Genomic DNA, 18812 nt, shown 5'->3' with positions numbered 1-18812 from the left:
TCTTTTTAACTACAGATTTAAACTTTTATTTCTTTAAAATGTGCATGCTAATTGAAAGTATTAGCCTATCATCATAAAGATACCATGTTATTCACTAGTTACCCTTGCTTGTTCATTTATGTCACTGTGGTGCCACAATAACTTGTTTTGGATTCATAGTTGTTTTCACAAAGTATTGAAGTGGTTTTCAAAGGGTTTCTGGGTCTGGTTTTTATTTTTATGAGAACATTTTGTTGCCTTCATGCTTTGTACTGAGAAAGTAAAGAAGAGAATGTAGATTACTTTTTAAGGATGCAAGTAACATATTGGCTTTTGTCTCTGATCCACTGCAACATCGGTTTGGCATGTTTAATTTATTGCTAGCCTGCTGAGCTCTGGCCATTGTCGCATCTTTTAATGCCAATAGACCAATGAGTTTTGATGCAGGTACATCTCTTTGTTTCATATAGATAGTCTGGGACCATAGTCATTGGTGCTGCCACTTGTTTGACCTCTGTTGCCTTCACCTTTGCACTTGACGTAAACCTTGCGGCTGGAAACCAAGTGATTCCAGAGGTTGGGTTGGATTTTTCTGTTGCTGGTGATGGTATTCGTTGTGAGACAACAGCGCTGCCCTCTCTGGAGTTTGAAGGCTGCAAGCCAGAACTTCTTCCCAGGATTCTAGCTTCCAGTCATTCTTCTTCCAGATCTCTTGCTTGTTGACAATCTCTTGCTTGTTGACAATTCATCTTCTTCTGAAAAAGGAATGAAAGCGGACAGTATTTTTTTTGTGCAACTGATCAAGTATTGTGGTACCTATGTACTCTTTGAAGGACATGATTTTTTGTTACAGCCTTGGATTAACAGCCAAGAGAAGGATTACACTCTGAACCAACTTATATGCATCTTCATTCACACTGGTGAACATTTGGGCCACCTGTTTCAACTAGTCTTGTAGCAGATGCAACAATGGGATTGCTTGGCTCATGATACTGTCCTCTTCACTGACTTCCTGTGTGAAAACCTCAAAAGGAAGTAGCATACATGTCAGGCACTTGACTAGCTCCCATTTGTTCACCTCCATTGTCATGCTTTTCCCAGTTGCTCTCCCTCCACTTTGAAGGACATAGGTGATGATCAGTCTGTACTGTTCAAAAAGATGCTACAGCATGTAGTAGGTTTAGTTCCAATGTGTTACCATCTCCTCTATGAGGGCTTTTACCAGTACTCTATTAGCACCCTGAATGTTCCTCAACTGCTTCTGCACGTTAAAAGAATGATTGAAATGAGTGCAGATTCTTCTATTACTAGTTTGTTGCTATTTTTTTAAGAAAGTCCTGCACAATCAGGTTTATACAATGCACCAGTCACAGTACCCTGAAATATCCACCCTATGCCATGGACTTGAATATATTACTACCATTGTCCATGGCTACAAATCAAATTCTGAGACTCCTGGGTCGAAGCCATTCAAACACCTTGCTATTAAACTCTTCTAAGATGTTTACAGTTGTATAAGATTTCGTCCTAGAGAACATCACACTAATTCAGGCCCCCGAATACCCTTAACATTTTCTGAGACCTGCAGTTAGCTTTGACCTAATCCTCACAAAATAGATTCAGAGTGCAGTGAAACACATGTAATCAATTTCTTGACAACTGGTCCACATATCTGTCATCAGGTGGATAGTCTGAACAGCACTGCATATGTTCTTCAACCAATTTCAGCACATCATGATAGAGTGGTGGAACAGCAACTATGCCAACATTTGTCTGCTGGGAATGTTCCATTTCAGGCTGATTACTGCAACAACATCTATAAATCACACTCGTTCCACAAAACAAAAAGTGAAGAGGTCCAGCGCTACTATTTTTGCCAGATCCCCACTGTACAAATGTGCCATTGGGTGGTTGCATTAGTAGGGCCCCTCCTGACTAAGCATGCCCATAATAGTTTCTTGGATTTGTTTTCTGTCTGGTGCCACTGACACACACGACTTCCAAGAAATCTTAGAGGTGATAGACTCAATGTGCATCTTGTGGGAATCACTGTATGCAGTGGTGTCTGCATGTGAGTCTTGTGATATTTGTAGATTGCTGATGCAGCTGATGCTGGCACCCTACAGGGGACACTTGTTCCAACAGTGCTGCTTTCTATAATATTGTGATCCACTTTTTCCTCATGATCACCTTCTACTTCTAACACTGTGAACTGAACTGCTTCCTCTATCTTATCACCACCACCATCAGCTATCTTTTTATGGTGCTCCTCCTACCAGATTTGTGATTTTTTTTTTTAGATGTAAGTTTGCACTCCAGTACCATAGTGTGAACCGGACATACGTTGATGAACACCAGCATGGCAAATGGCACATACTGTAATGTTATCCTTCTGCTTACTAATTGAAAAGAAGTACCAAACTGAGGACAGTAACATTCTTTAGTGTGCCAATGCCTAAAGAACTGGAGGTAGGTGGGTGTGCAATTTGCCTCTCTGTTGGGAGTACTTTGAATGTGGTAGTGGTGGATTCAAGTCTCAGCGGCGGTCTTGCAATTTTGTAAGTTAGCGGTGGTGGTGGAACCACATTCCTCTCAGCAGATTGAATAGGAGGGGTCATTTCAGTGTCCTCTGAGCCACCCTTCACACTGACAATCACTGACTTGTGATCACTGTCACTTTCCATAGGTCTGAGACTTTCTGTAACTTTCCTTTTCTCATGGCAGGTCTTGGTCTCGGACGGTGTTCCAATCATTCTGTAGATCTTCACAAGGGGGTCTTGGTGAAGAAGGCTGGAGATCATAAACCCAAGAGTTGAAGAGCTCAATCTCCTGTTCAGCTCCTACTTCAGGAAGAACTGTTTCTGACAGTGGCTCTTGTTGTCCATTTTCCTATGGCGATAGGGTACTTTGCGAATGAGCTGCGCCGCTTGGAGACATGGGCTTGGTATTACGTTGGGGGGTGTCATTCTTGGCAGGAACACCCTTCTTTGGGGGCCCTCCTAATGTTCTTGCCACTTAGCAGCCTATTCAGAAGATGAGTACTCAGGTGGTGTCACTGCTGACCTTCTCTCCGGCAGTACTGTGTGTGATATCTCTTGTGCACTTAAAAGCAAACAAATAAGAAAAGAAATCTGGGAAACATGGCATTTGCAATTTGAATCTACAGACAACATAATTTAGGAAGGTCATCACAAATAACTAACAATCGTGTATCCTTTCCAAACCATGCATAAACCATAATATTTCCTTAACATACAGATTGAAAAGTTTACTTGTGCCTCTAAGACCTATAAGAAAACTGTAGCAACCAGGAGGTGCAGGGGAAAATGGAATAATTCCTAACAAAATTATTGTTGGTGTGCAGTGCACGTATGGCCCATGATGAGACACCTATGTCAGGTAGGGGGTGAATGAGAAAATTGAATCATTCCGAAAAAGGTATTACTGTATGCAAACATGGACTGGGAGATACTTATGGCAGGCAGGGAAACAGGGGAAAAAGGAATAGTCTTTAAAAAAATGATTGCTGGTGTGCAGTGCGGTTATGGCATATGATGAGACAACTATGACTGGGAGAAGGTGCAGGGGAAGGTGTACAAATTGTCAATTAAATTATTGTTGGTGTGCGAGAATGGCTTATGAGACACCGATAGCAAGCATGGGAGCAGGGAAAATCAAAAATTGAAAAAGCAATCATTGTTGGTGTCCCCCTAGGGACTATGGGAAATCCTTTTTTTTTTTGGTGCAAGACGTTTATTAACCGCATCGCTGCTGCGGCGATTTTAGCGCTGTGCGGCATTTTTAAAATTACCGCGATACATGACGAGCTCAGCTCGTCAGCAGCACACGCCACCCGTGGGGGATGAAGAGCTGAGCTCGTCATCAGCATCGAAGGGGTTAAGTACTGTCAAGACTATGAGAAATCCTATGGGAGGCAGGGTGGTGCAGGGTAAAATGGGAAAAAAATAATAAAAAACACTACGACAAAGTCAAACAAATGTATATCATACCAGAGAGAAAAAGAACAAAAAGTAAAAGAGGCTTAGCCCTCTTCTATATCAATCTCCTGAGAAAAATGGCTTTGAAAAGTGGAAAAAAGGGATTTAAACACACATTGGCTGGGCAAAATTGCCACCGGCCACATGTTCATAGCAACAAACAAGAATTCATGGGATGCAGGGGAAAACTGAATAATTCTTAAAAAAATACTGCTGGTGCGTGACTATGGCCTATGAAACACCTATTGTATGCAGGGGAATATGGAATAATGTGTTGGAAAAATTGTTGCTGGGGCCATCATGGCCTATGAGACACCTATGGCAGGTACGGAGTACAAGGGAAAATGTAATAATCCTTTAAAAAATTATCGCTGGTGTGCGTTGCTGTGCTTATGGTCTATGATGAGACACATATCCAGGCAAGGCGTTCAATGGAAAAATTGAATAATTAAAAAAAAATATATTACTGATTTATATCTAGGGCCTATGAGACACCTATAGCAGGCAAGGGGAGCAGGGAGAAATCAAACAAATAAAAAACAAAATATTGTTTGTATCTCCACGGGGACTGTGTGAAATCCTAAGAGAGGCAGAGAGCTGTAGGGTAAAAGGGAAAAAATGTATAATAGAACACTGTGCTACAATCATCTTCTAGTAAATTGTCTCATATTGGGTCAAAAAAGAATAAAAAGAATACAAAACAAAAAGGCATAGCTCTCTTCTATATCTATGTCCCAAGAATATGGCTTGAAAAAGTGGAAGAAAATGATTTAAACACACACTGGCAGCACAAAATGGCCACTGCCCATATGTTCACAATAACAAGCAAGAAGGCATGTACAACAAGGAACACATGGAGGCCTATGGCAAAAACACACTGACTATGCAAAAATGGCTGCCCTGCCACATGGCCATCAAGGGCCAAGGCATGGACAACTAAGAACACATGGAGGCTTATGGTAAAAGCACAGTGCTGACACAAAATGGCCACCCAGCACATGGCATGGTGAACAAAGACAAAATGGTGGCCTATGGCAACACACTCACACTGGCCACACAAAAGTGGGCACTTTGTGAGCAAAGCAGAAGGCACACTAAACAAGAAGAAAAACACTACCATTAATGTTGCAGTTCCCTAAAAACAATGATAGCAACTTTAGAGATTCACCAATGACAAGCATTCCAAGGCATCACAAATTACCCCACCAAAATATGTTAATATTTTCTAGGAAAAAGTAGAAAAGAAGAATTGTATTTTATCCAGGGTCATCCATAATAAATACATGTTTAACATTTAGCACAGAAAAGCTTATTTTAAATACACCCAATGCCCAATGCTGGCTGGTCATGGCCTGTGGGTAGGCAAGTCTCTAGGCAGTAAAATGAGCAAAATAATGCAAAATTCACCAACAACGCAAACGAAAATGGAGAAAAAGTACTGTAATTAAAACGAAGATCTAACCCTTCTAAAAATGTGCAAACATTTTCCCTTTGAAAAAAAAATAAAAAATGTAATGCAAAATAGGCCCTACTGCAACTCCAGGCCACCCACATCAAATTACAAAATGTAAGAAAAGAAAAGGTACTGGTGCACGCCCTCTATCAAAAACGACAAACTTATCGAAAGGTTATTTAACTTACTTAATTTCTTACAAAAATCCTTAGTCTCCAAAATATATATATGCAGCAGGGATTAAGGACAAAGAGAGTGATCTTTCCCTCCAAATCCAAATGAAAACTGACCAAAGGATGGATGAAGCAGTGGGAGGACCCTTCTGGACAGAAAAAGTAGGCGATTCTGTGGCATTTCCTTCCTGTTAATAAAATAAGGTAAAATGTAAAAAAACGATTTGTGCTAAAACAACTACCTGAACATTCTGTTCAGTAGAATACTTACTTGAAACACTATTTTTGGGTTGATTTTCTGCCGCACCTGTAGAAAATCTACTCAGGAAACAACCCTCTGACTGCGACCGCTCGCAAACGCCTGCGTTCATAAAATCTCACACAAAGTCCTTCTAATGATCAAAATTGTGCTAGGGAATGCCTAAACTCTCTTACGCTCACTTGCTCTCATTCTGAAGCCTCACATTGTTCCCGTTGTCATTGAAATGCTTGAACTACAAAAAAATTCTGCCACGCAACGATTGGCAGATATTGGTGCGAACTCCAAGTTTCAAGAGTAATGCAGTCACCAAAATTCTCTAATGTCTGTTGCAGAATCAAAATTCCACTTGGGCATCTTTTTTATGTAACTTTGCATGATTCCGTGGAAAGAAATAATGTGAGCTCCCCACAGGCCTAATCACAATGCCTTAACCATCCACATCCAGCTACTTCTCCCATCACTTATTGACTATGTGCTTGTCTTAAACTCCATACGGTCCTCTTCTGCATTAGGCTTTGCTTATGCTATACAAAAGGCTATGGACAAACATATGGACATACATTTATATACAATCATGTATACGCTAAAGTAATGTTTTGGGGAGCCACCTCTAGTGAGGCATTATTGGACCAATTTAGTCGAATTAATTAATTTATGTGGTTGCAATAATGTCTCTAATTTTGGTCACATGCTTCTGAAGAGAGTGGGTATTTAATAACCCAACTTTGAAAGAGCAACTAGTGGCCTCCAAAGCATTAACAACATTATACTGGGTGGCTGGCATTACCTGCTGAACAGTGGTGGCATTAGAAGGACTGGTGATCTTTAGTTTATTTAAACAACGTACAATTTGTAGATGAAGGGAGCCAGGCAATGAGTTAAGGGACATGTGACAACTGGGAAGTGTGGGAAAACTGGCATGGAGGAAGGTGGCTGCTGGTATAGAGGCAGGGTGTCTAGCCCCTGGGCCCATTGAGCCTAGACAGACCATGAGTGGCCCAGATGGATACAGATGTGCTTGACTTAGGCATGCCTTTTGCAGCCAGTGCAATGCACTTTGGGTGCAACCGTGGCAAAGATTTGCCATATGTCTTAGTTAAATAGCCCAGCAGAGTGGCAAAAAATCAGCTGGGAGACTGAGGCCAACTTCATCTTAGGGAGTCCAATGAGTTGCACTTGAGTGGGGAGGGATACAGGAGAATAAAAAGAAACAAAATAACTATGCACCCAGAAACAAATAGAAACAGAAAGAATAACATTACTCATGGTAAGAGAGACAGGAAGCCACACAATGTATGAGAATACAGAAGTAACTTACAAATAGTACCAATTAGATTAAATAAGCAGGATCATTCCTAAGAAAACACCTTAAATAAGAGAGGCAATATATGATATGCCTGATAGTACTCAATGAGCCATCTCATTATAGTGAGAATGTGCAATATTTTTTAGAATTTTGAAGAGGTGAAAGTCAACTCCAAAAAAATGGGAAAGAGAGTGTGAACGCATAGCAGTGGCATGAAAGATAGCTCCTCACAGCTCTTCATCCCTTCCTCTTGGCAGAGGGTCCTCTTGATCTAGAAGTAATCTAAAGTTCTGGAGCGGGAGCCCCAATATTTATACCACGTTCTCTTTGAAGTCAGCACAAAGAAAGTCTCTGCAACAAATCGGAGCCAGTTCTGGCCTGTCCAGGACAGGTACACTGCAGGCAGTGAAGATTGCATTGTGAAAGGCAGCCACAGTCCATTCAGGTGCAAATGGCAACATCTCCCACCACTCTAGTTGCTGAAAGATCTATTCAACCTGGCTATGAGTCACCCAGGAAAGGCAGGACACACCTCAACCCCCTTTTGTGGGACTGTCTAGAGTGAATGCACATCCCCAGCCCTATCAATCTAAAACCAGATGACGGATACACAAACAGGCAGAGGTAAACAGGATAGTAAACAAGAAAATGCCCACTTTCTAAAAGTAGAATTTTCAAATGGATAATTTAAAAAAACACCTTTACTAACCAAATCTCTAGCTGGTCCCAATTGAAAGCTGCACATGTAAAATTTTACTATGCAGCTCCAATGTTAGCCTAGGAGAGAGCAAGTCCTTGCAATAATGAAAAACAAAATACCCAGTATTTAACTTGCAGGACATGGAACCCACACCAGTACATGTCCTACCCTTTACATACACTGCACCTGTTAGAAATGGGATATCTGGTTGGCTAGGGCATGCGCCTAAGCCAGACAGAAACCACCACAAGGGAGTTACACACTCAAGATAACCCCTGTTCAACCCATTGGTAGCTTGGCAGAGCAGTCAGGCCTATCCCGTAGGCAATGTGTAAAGCGCTTGTGCAGCACACATACACACAGCAGCAACACACTAGGCACACCACAAAAGAAACTCCATACATTGTTATGTAAAAATAGCCTTTGTATTATCCATAAAGCACATTAGAACATAATCACATGTATACACTGTGCCACCTGGCACTTGGCATGACTTTACTGGGATTATATACACCACAGGGTCAATCGAGCCACTGTCATAACATCACAACTCGATTAATGAAAGCAACCAGTAACTACTGGTTAAGGTGCACTTAGTACAAGCACATTATGCATAAAATATCATCAGCAGTGCAGCAGATCCATAACACATCATGCCCCTCTTAGGCAAAACATAACTGCCCCATATACAACATTGTATGATATCACTGTTATGGTACACCTCTCTTGCATAGGTCACATAGGCATTGCTAGGAATGGGATCTCTGGTTGGATAAGGCTTGCGCCAGAGACCACCACTAAAGTCAGGGCTCACCCCCTTGGTAGCTTGGCACGAGCAGTCAGACTTATCCCGGAGGCCATGTGTAAAGCCTTTGAGCACGCACACAGCAACAACATCCCATACATACTACAAAAGGAACTCTACACAAGGTTTTATCAAAAATAGCCTTTGTATTCTCAAAACAAATTAGAATAGCAAACACATAATAGGTCATATCTACAAGGGAAATATTTACACATGACAGGGCCACTTGGGCCACTGTCAGAACCAACACAAAGCAAACTTAGAAAAAGTAAAACAGTTCATAAACATACAAGCAGTAACCACTGGTAATCACTGTACTTAGCATCAGCCTGTAACATAAACTACATTATGCAGAGTATCAAATCAGGCGTGAATTACATTCTGCGCCAACCTCCCCAGCATAGACACATTATGCAATCATTTCACAAGTCTAAACACATTAGACCCTAACATCCTAAGTATAACTCACATTAGGGGCATATATCACACAGTGAAACATAATCTATCCAGAATAAACCATAATATGCAAAACAACCTTATAATCATAACACAGGGTGCATAAAACATACTACACACATTACATTTCCTAGCACCACATCACATTAGGGCCTGGCACCCTATAATTCTAACAGCCCCCCTGGCCAACTGGCCATCTCAGAAAGGGGGCTCAAATGCTATATGTCCCAAAAGGCAGGGCAGCTGCCTAAGCAGCGAAATTCAAGGGGGCGCCACTGCGCAAACCTAAACGAAGCAGCTGCCCACTACTTGCTGGGCAGCTGGGAAAGTATGGGGCAAAGGACTGCATCTCACTCCTAACTTCAAAGGGCATGCCCCCAAAGAACTGTGCGCCTACATGGTGCAGCTGCCCACTACTTGCTGGGCAAATAGGAAAGTTACAAATGAGGCCTGGCACCACTGTGCTGCTTCTGTCCCCCTCAGGGACTCTGCATTAGGAAACTGTGCAAATGGTTGCAGCTGCCCGTGCTGGGGCGATGTAGCTGTGACTCAAGACTTGGCCCTGGCACCAAGGTGCCCTTGGGGGCCTCACTGGGCTCGCAAAATATGCCACCCCCATTGGGGCGGCCTGCTTTCTGACGGGCCCGCCCAGGCACCAACAATGTGCCTCGAAAAGCCCCTCAGACTCTGGGGCTCTCTGGTGCACCAAAAGAAACTGCCTGAGCACTGGAGCAGCCCGCTGCCAGACAGAGCCGCTCTGGCTCCCTCGCAAAACTCACCAGCTGGGGGGCGGAAGCAGGATGCTTCTGTTAGCGGCGGCAGCACTTCTCTCGCGGGGCTTCCCTTTTCTCCTGTGAGCCGCGCACTACCACTACTCTTCACCCGGGCCCCCTCCTGGGACCCGGGGCTTCTCTTCGATGCTCCAGGAGGCAGGGTAGGCTCCCGTTCTCCCTCACGCTACACACCAGGGCTCCCATCAGCTCACGGGAGCCCGCACCAATGCGGCACAACTTCCGGTCCGGCCGCCGCCCGCCCACGTCGCAACAAGGGTTGCCTGACTTCCGGGTCATGCCGAGAGCGGGCCGGAGGAGACTTTGCTACCTTGTCGGGCTGCGGCGGTGAAACGCAGGGTGTACTTACGCTTCAGTAATAAAATATAAGGTAGGCAATGAGGGGTAGGCTCCCTCCAAAATTAAAATATAGAGCGGGTTGGGCACCCGCAAGCTCACCAGAATGTGGGGTGAGCACCCGCTATCAAAATAATGAAATAAGCAGCGTGGGTACCCGCAAGGCTCACAAGGGGGGGAGAATACCTACGAGGGGGATTCCCTCAGTCAGGGCTGCAGCACAGCGCTGCTAGGACCTCAGGCTCTCCCTCTCCTAGGAAACAGCTCAAGACAAAGCACTCCCCGGGCGCTAGAAGGCTGTATCAAGCCTTGGCAAAGTCAAAGGAAAATTAAAAGGTCCAAGAAGTCCTGGAGGCATTAAGGGGGCAATGCAGAGCCCGCACACAGGGCCCTCCAGCGGGGAGGCAGCCCCCATGGCAGTCCCTCCTGGGCCCCACCATCATTAAGCGCCCAGTCCATCAGCAACACTGCACGGGAACTGAACATTTACATGGGGTCACAGCCCCTTCTTTTATACACCATTTTCCTTTGTTCTGACAGTTTAGGGCATGGGAGAACCAGATACAACTGGTTCAGGGGATCTTTGGAGCACTTTGTGTTGCTCAGCTCCTCTCCTCCTTTCATAGGACAGGCTAGGAGCTCAGACGCACCACAGGGGGTGGAGCCAGCATTGAGGAGGGAAGGCACAGCCCTATTCAGGTCCCAGGTGCAACTCCTCCCTCCCATCTACATGCAGATCTCCCTATTCACCACAGGCAGACCCATCCAGGCTCCTGGAGCCACCCACATAATCCAGCACCTGTCAATCACAAGCCATACATGCAATTCACATCAGGCAGGCAGACTGCACACAGAAATGCCTGCTTCTAAAAGTGGCACTTCTCCACTAGTCACAATAAATCTGCGCACACCATTGTGCATCATTTATTCTCACGAGTTTGCACATACTAAGCTCGCCTCTGCACTCCTCTCATATCAGGAACTACAATGGAAAAACATACCCCCCCATGTATTCCTGTGGGAGGGTAGGCCTATCTCACCACAAGCACTCAAAGAGCGCACACACTTTACACTGGGCCACAGTGCTAAAGTGCGCAGAGGCCAAAAATCTCTACCATCATGTCAGAGCTCAAGGCAAAAAGTTCAGGGGTGAACCTGCCAAAAGGGCCAAGTCCAACAGGCATCCCAGCATAAACAAGACCACCCCTTGCATGCCCCGAATATCCATGAGAGCCCACTGGCCCCCAACACATGTAGGGCACTGAAGTATCGGCACCTCTGTTCCTAATCGGCAGTCCCAGCGCTTCTGCGCTCACCACCTAGACTGCGTGGTAATGTTGGGGAGGTATATAGCAAACAAATCCCCGAGGGGAAAAGGGTCCTAGGGACAGTTTAACGACCAAATCACAGATTTTATCCCCACTCCAAATGATATCCAATGCAAACAAATCTGGTGGTCAAAAAAGGAGAAGGGGCAAAAGGGGAGCTAAAACTCTAGTTATATACCACACGACAAAAGTGCAAGAGCCCAACGGATGTGCTCAATAGTCAGAAAAGGGACCTTTCCGAAATAGTCAGATTTCCATCAACTGCCAAGAGAGGCCAGTGTCATCACTTGGATTTCCTTCCTTCCTACCACAACACCTCTTGATCATCGAGGGGAAAATGTGGTTCGGATTTCGTATAGATCACTGAAATCACAACAAGAGGAAATATAAAGGAAGATTGAAAGGAATGACTAGTGCAGTCATTTGTTTCAAGGAGACAAACCGAGGATTTCTATTGGTTGGTTGATAGAAAATATTTTGTGAAGTGCATGTGAGTGATAATAAAAAAGGATTTAGAAGGAAAAATACTTTTATTACAATAACCCTTCCAATCCTGTTAAAAAAGTGCAAAGTGTCTTTCAACAAATAGTTCACTTATCAAAAGATGGTCAACTAGTTTCAGCCTGATGGGCCACTAGCCAGGCTTTCTTCAGGACCTAAGTTTTATAACAGCTACTCCATTTTCAATATAGTGCTAATGTGCATAAAATAATTACAACCTTGGACGCAATACCTCCATACAAGCGGGTGGTCTTCACACCTGTAAGAGATAGTAACATAAAACATGCTATGAGATATTATACCAGTTTCGCACCGTAGCCCAAAGAAATCCCCCCAGCAAGGGCCTACTTAATAAACTCATTGGAGAGCCTAGGATTAAATACGCTCTGGGAAACAAGTACGGACTTCGGGACTTTTAAGAAAACGGTGACAAAGGTCACAAAACTGGTCTCCTCACTCGAGGATAGAGCCACCCTGACAAGGAGAGCACACGGAGGGGTAGTGCTCGAAGGGTACGGAGCCATCAAGCCACAAGAATATCTATCAAGGGGCCTTACACAAAAAATAAAAAGCAAGCTCTTAAACATGCGCTTAGGCAACATACCCATAGCACATCACCTGGAACCTTGGAAAAGGCCCGATCCTTCTAACACATGTCGCCTTTGCCAATCTGCAACGGAGGACCTTATACATATTATATGCATCTGTAAAGCTTTTGAGGATATAAGGCGGTCAATGCTCCGGCCCCTATGGAACCAGAAGGGTGTAAGATCATGTAGGCAAGCAGTAATGCTCTGCGTCGACCCCAACGAAACCCAGTTAAACTGTAGAACAGTTAAATATTTCGAAATAGTGGCCAAAAAATTAAATGAAACAGAACTAGGACGCGAAAAACCAACCGCACTGGGACAAAGGTAACCTTCTCAAACGACCCTTAATAAAACTATTAAGACTGCTGAGCGAAAATTAAATAAATCAGGGGAACAGAGATCCTGCAATTACCTTATAACTACAAGTACTACAACTAACAATAGCAGTGATCAACAGGAAGATCCACTTAACCTATCACAGACTCTTCGAGACTTTATTTATGTGCAACATCCTTTTCCTTAGGAAAAGTTTTACATAATCAAAAGACTTTTAAATTTATTTTAATCTTTGTGTAAAATTGTGAGTTTTTATTAACGGTGCAATAAACAAATTCAAATTCAGTCATATACGCCATACTAACATTGGTTGGCTGTTGCTGACAAAACAGATACACTCACCTGTCTTGTGGGAGGTACAAGCCTCACCTGACCTGGTAATCACTCAGGTATATGAGACCTTGCCTTGTAATGGAAAATAAATCACTAATAAAGAGGGCGGACATCCAAAATGATATGTAGATATGTTCTATCCGGGTTGTCCCCATTTCAAAATACCTTTCCCAGAAGCACGTATCTGTATACTAAAAGTTATTCTCATGGCTGATATTCATATAGGTATTTACAACGTAGGATTTGTTAAAAAGTTTGTCATCTTTTATGTAGGTCTTAATATGCCACTGTTTATGCCTATGTTGCAGTAGGTTTGTTTGTTATATTGGGTGGAGCGTTGTAGCTTAATTGCCATTTGGTAAAGTCCCAAAAGAAAATTTACTGAGTGCTCGGGAGGTCACTTCCTCAACCAAGGCTCGGGAGCCTCCGTCAAGGTTTACCCCAAACTGCTAAGAAGCACAACAAGGCCACAAGGGCAGAGCTGGGCACAGGCAGGCCAGCTCTCAAGGCCTCCCATCCGAGGTTAGACCGTCCAACCCCCTCAGGCAGCAACTGTGTTCTACGGCGGTTCCTCCTGGCAGAGTGCTCCCCAAACCCAAGTCAGTTCAGTGGACATGGGGTCATAGCCCCAATAATAATACCACCAAGTGTCTTTGTTCTTCCCCCTAGCACAGGGCTCTGTGCCCAGTCCAAACCAGTTCTGGGGCACTTACACACATATTTTCAAGTGCACACCCACCTCTATTGTTAGTGTAGGCCCTGGACCCAGACATACCACAGGGGGGTGGAGCCATCATTGTGGAAGGCAAGCACAGCCCTATTCAGGTTCAGGTGCTACTCCTCCCACTACTCCAAATGGAGATCAGGCTTATTCAGTCTAGCACTGACTCACGAGACCCTCTAGAGCCACTGCACCTTCCCAGCCCCTGTCACTCCAAGGCCAGACATTCAATACACAGCAGGCAGACACAAAGACATATGGCATACTGAAATACCTACTTCTAAAAGTGCTATTTCTAAAATAGTGATAATAAACTGTGAACACCAATACACAGCATTTATCACCACTATTCCAAACATACCAAACTTGATCACACTACTCCTCAAATGTCAGGAATTACCACTGAAGCACCCATCAAGGAATCCTCAATGCATTCCTATGAGAGGGCAGCCTCACAGCAGTAAGATACCATATAGGCTGTTTGTCACTACCAGGACTTGCCACACGGTTAAGGCACATGTCCCAACTTTTACCTACACCACATCCTGCCCATAGGGCTAGCTAGGGCCTACCTTAGGGGTGACTGACATGTAGTAAAAGGGGAGTCACAGACGTGGCAACCCCTTTATGTGCCACGTCAGAGCAGCAGGAAACTGCTTGCGCAGGCCCTGCAGTGGCACAAGCCTGAGATAGGTTTGAAAGGCTACTTTGGTGGGTGGCACAAGCAGAGCTGCAAGCCCACTAGTAGCATTTCATTTACTGGCCCTGTATATATGAGATACCACTGTACAAGGGATTGATAGGCAAATTAAATATGCCATACCGGTGTAGACCAATCCTACCAAGTTTACAATAGAGATCAAGTGCACTTTAGCACTGAACAGCAGTGACCAGCAGTGATAAAGTGCCCAGAGTCCTAAAACCACAAACAAAAGGTCAGAAAAAATACTGGAGGATGGCAAAAAGTTCTGGGATGACCCTGCTAAAAGGGCCAAGTCCAACAGCACCCTGCCCATGGGGGTACCTTGGGCCTACCTGAGGGGTGACTTACATGTAATAAAGGGGAAGGGTTTGACCTGGCAAATGGGTGCACTTGCCAGGTTGACATTGCAGTTAAAAACGGTGTGCGCAGACACTGCAGTGGCATGTCTGAGACACACTTGAAAGGCTACTGGTATGGATGGCACAATCAATGCTGCGGGCCCCCTAGTAGTATTTGATTTACAGGCCGTAGGCACACACAGTGCACTTTACTAGGGACTTACCAGTAAATCAAATATGCCAATCATGGATAACCAATCATATTCACAATTTACACAGGAAGCACTTGTACTTAGGCACCGATCAGCAGCGCCAAAGTGCCAAGAGTACCTAAACCAGCAAAAAACGAAATCCAGCACACAGCAAAAAAATACATGAGGCAGAGGCCAAAAGTCAAGGGAAACCATACGAAGGAAGCCAGGTCTAACAGGGTGAGAGACATGTAACTTTGCAAACAGATGATGGCAGGCTTAAAGTTCTATACTTTCAAAGGTCGATTCTTAAAACATTATCATAAATCATCTACTTTGAATGTTGGATTTCAAATGGATGGTGTGGCGCTGTACATCAACAAATGGCTATATGTTCTCATGTATCCTCTGGGAATCTATTCTATTCACAAATTTATGCAAAGGATGGATAAGTCATTAAGTGTTTGAATTTACAAGCCTACTTTGAGTTTTTAGACTTAAGTTTGTTGATTATAGACAGGGCAGGACAGGCATTTCTGACACTCTGGTATTTTCAGGCTAAGGGGCTGCTTAAAGAGCAGGATTAAAGTGTCATGACCGAACCATGTGCCGATGGAGCCGATCTCGTCCAAGCAAGCAGTGTGGCATTGATTTGAATTTTTTTTTGCTAGGAAAGATTTTACATTCAGGGTTTGATCTGAGATTATGCTATACCTGGGCCATATTGTAAAGACAATATAATCAATGCAGATAATTATTCACTTTTTGAATTGACTGAAGTAGGTAGACAAAGTAGAAAGTGATATTTACTCCTCACCAGTGCATCATTGTTCTATGCTTTAAAGGTAAGAAAGAGACATCTTCATGTGGTTGCAAATGTGCTGTGTGAGAATTGTTAAAAGAACTTGGGACAGGACGTATGTAACACTGATTGCAAAACACTGGTAGCAAATTGTGACCAGATTTTTTACAACCAGTTTGAAACTTTGTGAACCGATCTATATACTAATAGGTTGCATCACAAAATGTCAAACTGAATGGGGTGACAATCCGACATGCCTCATTATTATTCATGAAGCAGTTTGCAAACTGTGACTCACAACGACTGCTGGCCATGGCAGGGATAGTGACCTGCTGATGTCAGCAGACCACTAGATCTCTGATCACGTTTAAATATTGCTTTTAATGCAGCCTGCTTTGCTTAAAGGAAAGGTGGACACACCTTCTGACAGCTGACTTTGACCTGAGGGGAGCGGCTTTCTTATTCCTACCCTCAGCAGCCGTGAGGGGAAAGGCTTACTTGCGTGTGTGTCCTGCTGTGAGGGGAACGGCACCAGGTCCCTGGCACTCCATCTCCCAGCAGGGGTGGGCTGACGCCTGATGACTACGTAATCTGGAGTGCCAGGAGGCGCGCTAGGAAACTTGTCAGCCTCCCGCAGCGCGGGAAGCGGAGAGGCGGCACCAGGTCAAAGCCCTGGCCAAGAGACCATAGGAGGCCGAGCTGGGCCACCCCTCTGATAAGTACCATCCTTTAAATTTTATTTCGGTGAGATCCATTTTATTATTACGTGCAAGGAACAACACGCCAAGGGGAAATGTACTACCATACCAAGTTTCTGTACCTCTACTGCCATAGACAGCATGCTGGAAACAGCTGTTAGCATTGTTGCCACCGAGATAGAGTTAACGGAGAGGCCTTTGTCTCTGGGACTTACAAGTCCCTGAACTGTTCCTTTTACTGTGGATGGTGATCGTATTAGCCTGTCCCTGTCACTGAAATTGCCATCTACTTCCATCGGGGATACACCAGTTGTGGAATCCGGTCATAACGATGAAAGTAATGGGGAAATCAAGGCTGTTGCTGATGGGCATATTTCAGGACCATAACACAATAGTGACATTGCACTAAGCATGAATGTCTCCCCAAATTCAGTAGTCACCGAGGGAAAAATAAAAAGGAAGGTGAACAAACCTGTGAGCTCCAAAAGAAAACAACCACCTTGTCTAAGCAAACAACATACTGCCCTGAGTTCATGGATCCAAGGCACTGTGGCTCTGATAAAAACTAATGCCACTGTCACTGTTGATCTAACAGAAAGCATCTGTAATATTAACCCAGTCTACTCACACCCAGACTGAGCCCATTACAGGCCCCTCATCTTGCTTCAAGCTTGGTGACACCGCAATTGACATTATAGCAGCCTCTGTGTATGAGCGCATTAAAACAATTGTGGATAACAATTTTACAGCTCTTTGGAAATGCCTGGATTGTTTGGAGTCATTAATGAACAAATTTTTGTTGCATAATAACTCTCACAAGCAGGCTTCACAACAAGGGGAGATCCCCAAGCTGCAGACCTCTAGCGCAACTACTGTAACTAGTGTGGCTGGCATAACTAGCTCTAATAACCAACAGCAAAACCCGATCTTTACACAATCTCCCTCTACTATTACCCCTAGTGCCTACGATACTTGCTGTGAAATAAGGGAATGTCTTACATGAAAATCTATCCCCGCACGGAACAAACCATTAATGATCGGTGTCACTAACAATGCACATCAATTTGTCCACTTAGCCACTCATACTACCACCACAAACAAAGCAAACAATACCACTCTAGTCTGCAACACCCAGAGCGTGAAATCCTCTACTGTAAATAATGTGAGTGAGTCTGGGGTGGCCAACAAAGAAAACCTTAGCCTAGATCCAGCTGCCTGTCCCAATGGCTTAGTCCTAGCAGGTGTCCCCCCCTTAAGTAAGAACCAGACTGAGTCATGGGAACAACTACGAAATAAAAGTTTTGATTGGCTAATTAAACATAAAGGTTTTAGGTTGGCAAATATCAGTGACATCATAATGGTGCGTAGGGTAGGGTGGGTTGGCTCATCAGCAAAGAACATAGAGGGAGATTGTATTGTGATTAATTTCCACCGGCCAGCTTTAGTGAGATCAATATTAATGTCACTGGAACTCAACAGCACTATTCCTACCCTTGTTTGCTTATTACCCATGGGCTTCTTTTATAAACCGTCCCGGGGCTAAATACACTTGCCACCCCCTTGTCTACAGAGTTTAACAGATACTCTGCCTTGTTTGGTTTAGACAGCTTGGATTGACTGTCGTCCATTCAAACACCATCAGAATGTATTCCCCAGAGACTTATGCCGAATTCCTTAGAACATGTTATTCTAGAACCACATGACCCAAAGCCCAACTCCATTGAACATGACATCACAGAACCATACGACTCAAATTTGTATGTCCTAAGCTGGAACGTTGCCGGCTTAGCTTCTAAAATAAGTTCTGCACAGTGGACAAATCGGATTTATATCTAGAGGGGTTTGAATGTTTTAATATTATCGTACCTACCCCCAAACAAGGCCGCCCATCTGGAGGACTCTCTATTTGGGTATCTCTTCAGGTGCAAGAGCTAAAACCCTTGTTACAAATGATGACAATTATCTTGCTGTTATTTATACACGAGGGGCTTTAATTTATTTTATTAATTTTT

This window comes from Lissotriton vulgaris, chromosome 8, assembly GCF_964263255.1.
Source record: "Lissotriton vulgaris chromosome 8, aLisVul1.2, whole genome shotgun sequence".
Taxonomy (NCBI): Eukaryota; Metazoa; Chordata; class Amphibia; order Caudata; family Salamandridae; genus Lissotriton; species Lissotriton vulgaris.
Note: the sequence above shows the minus strand (reverse complement) of the source record.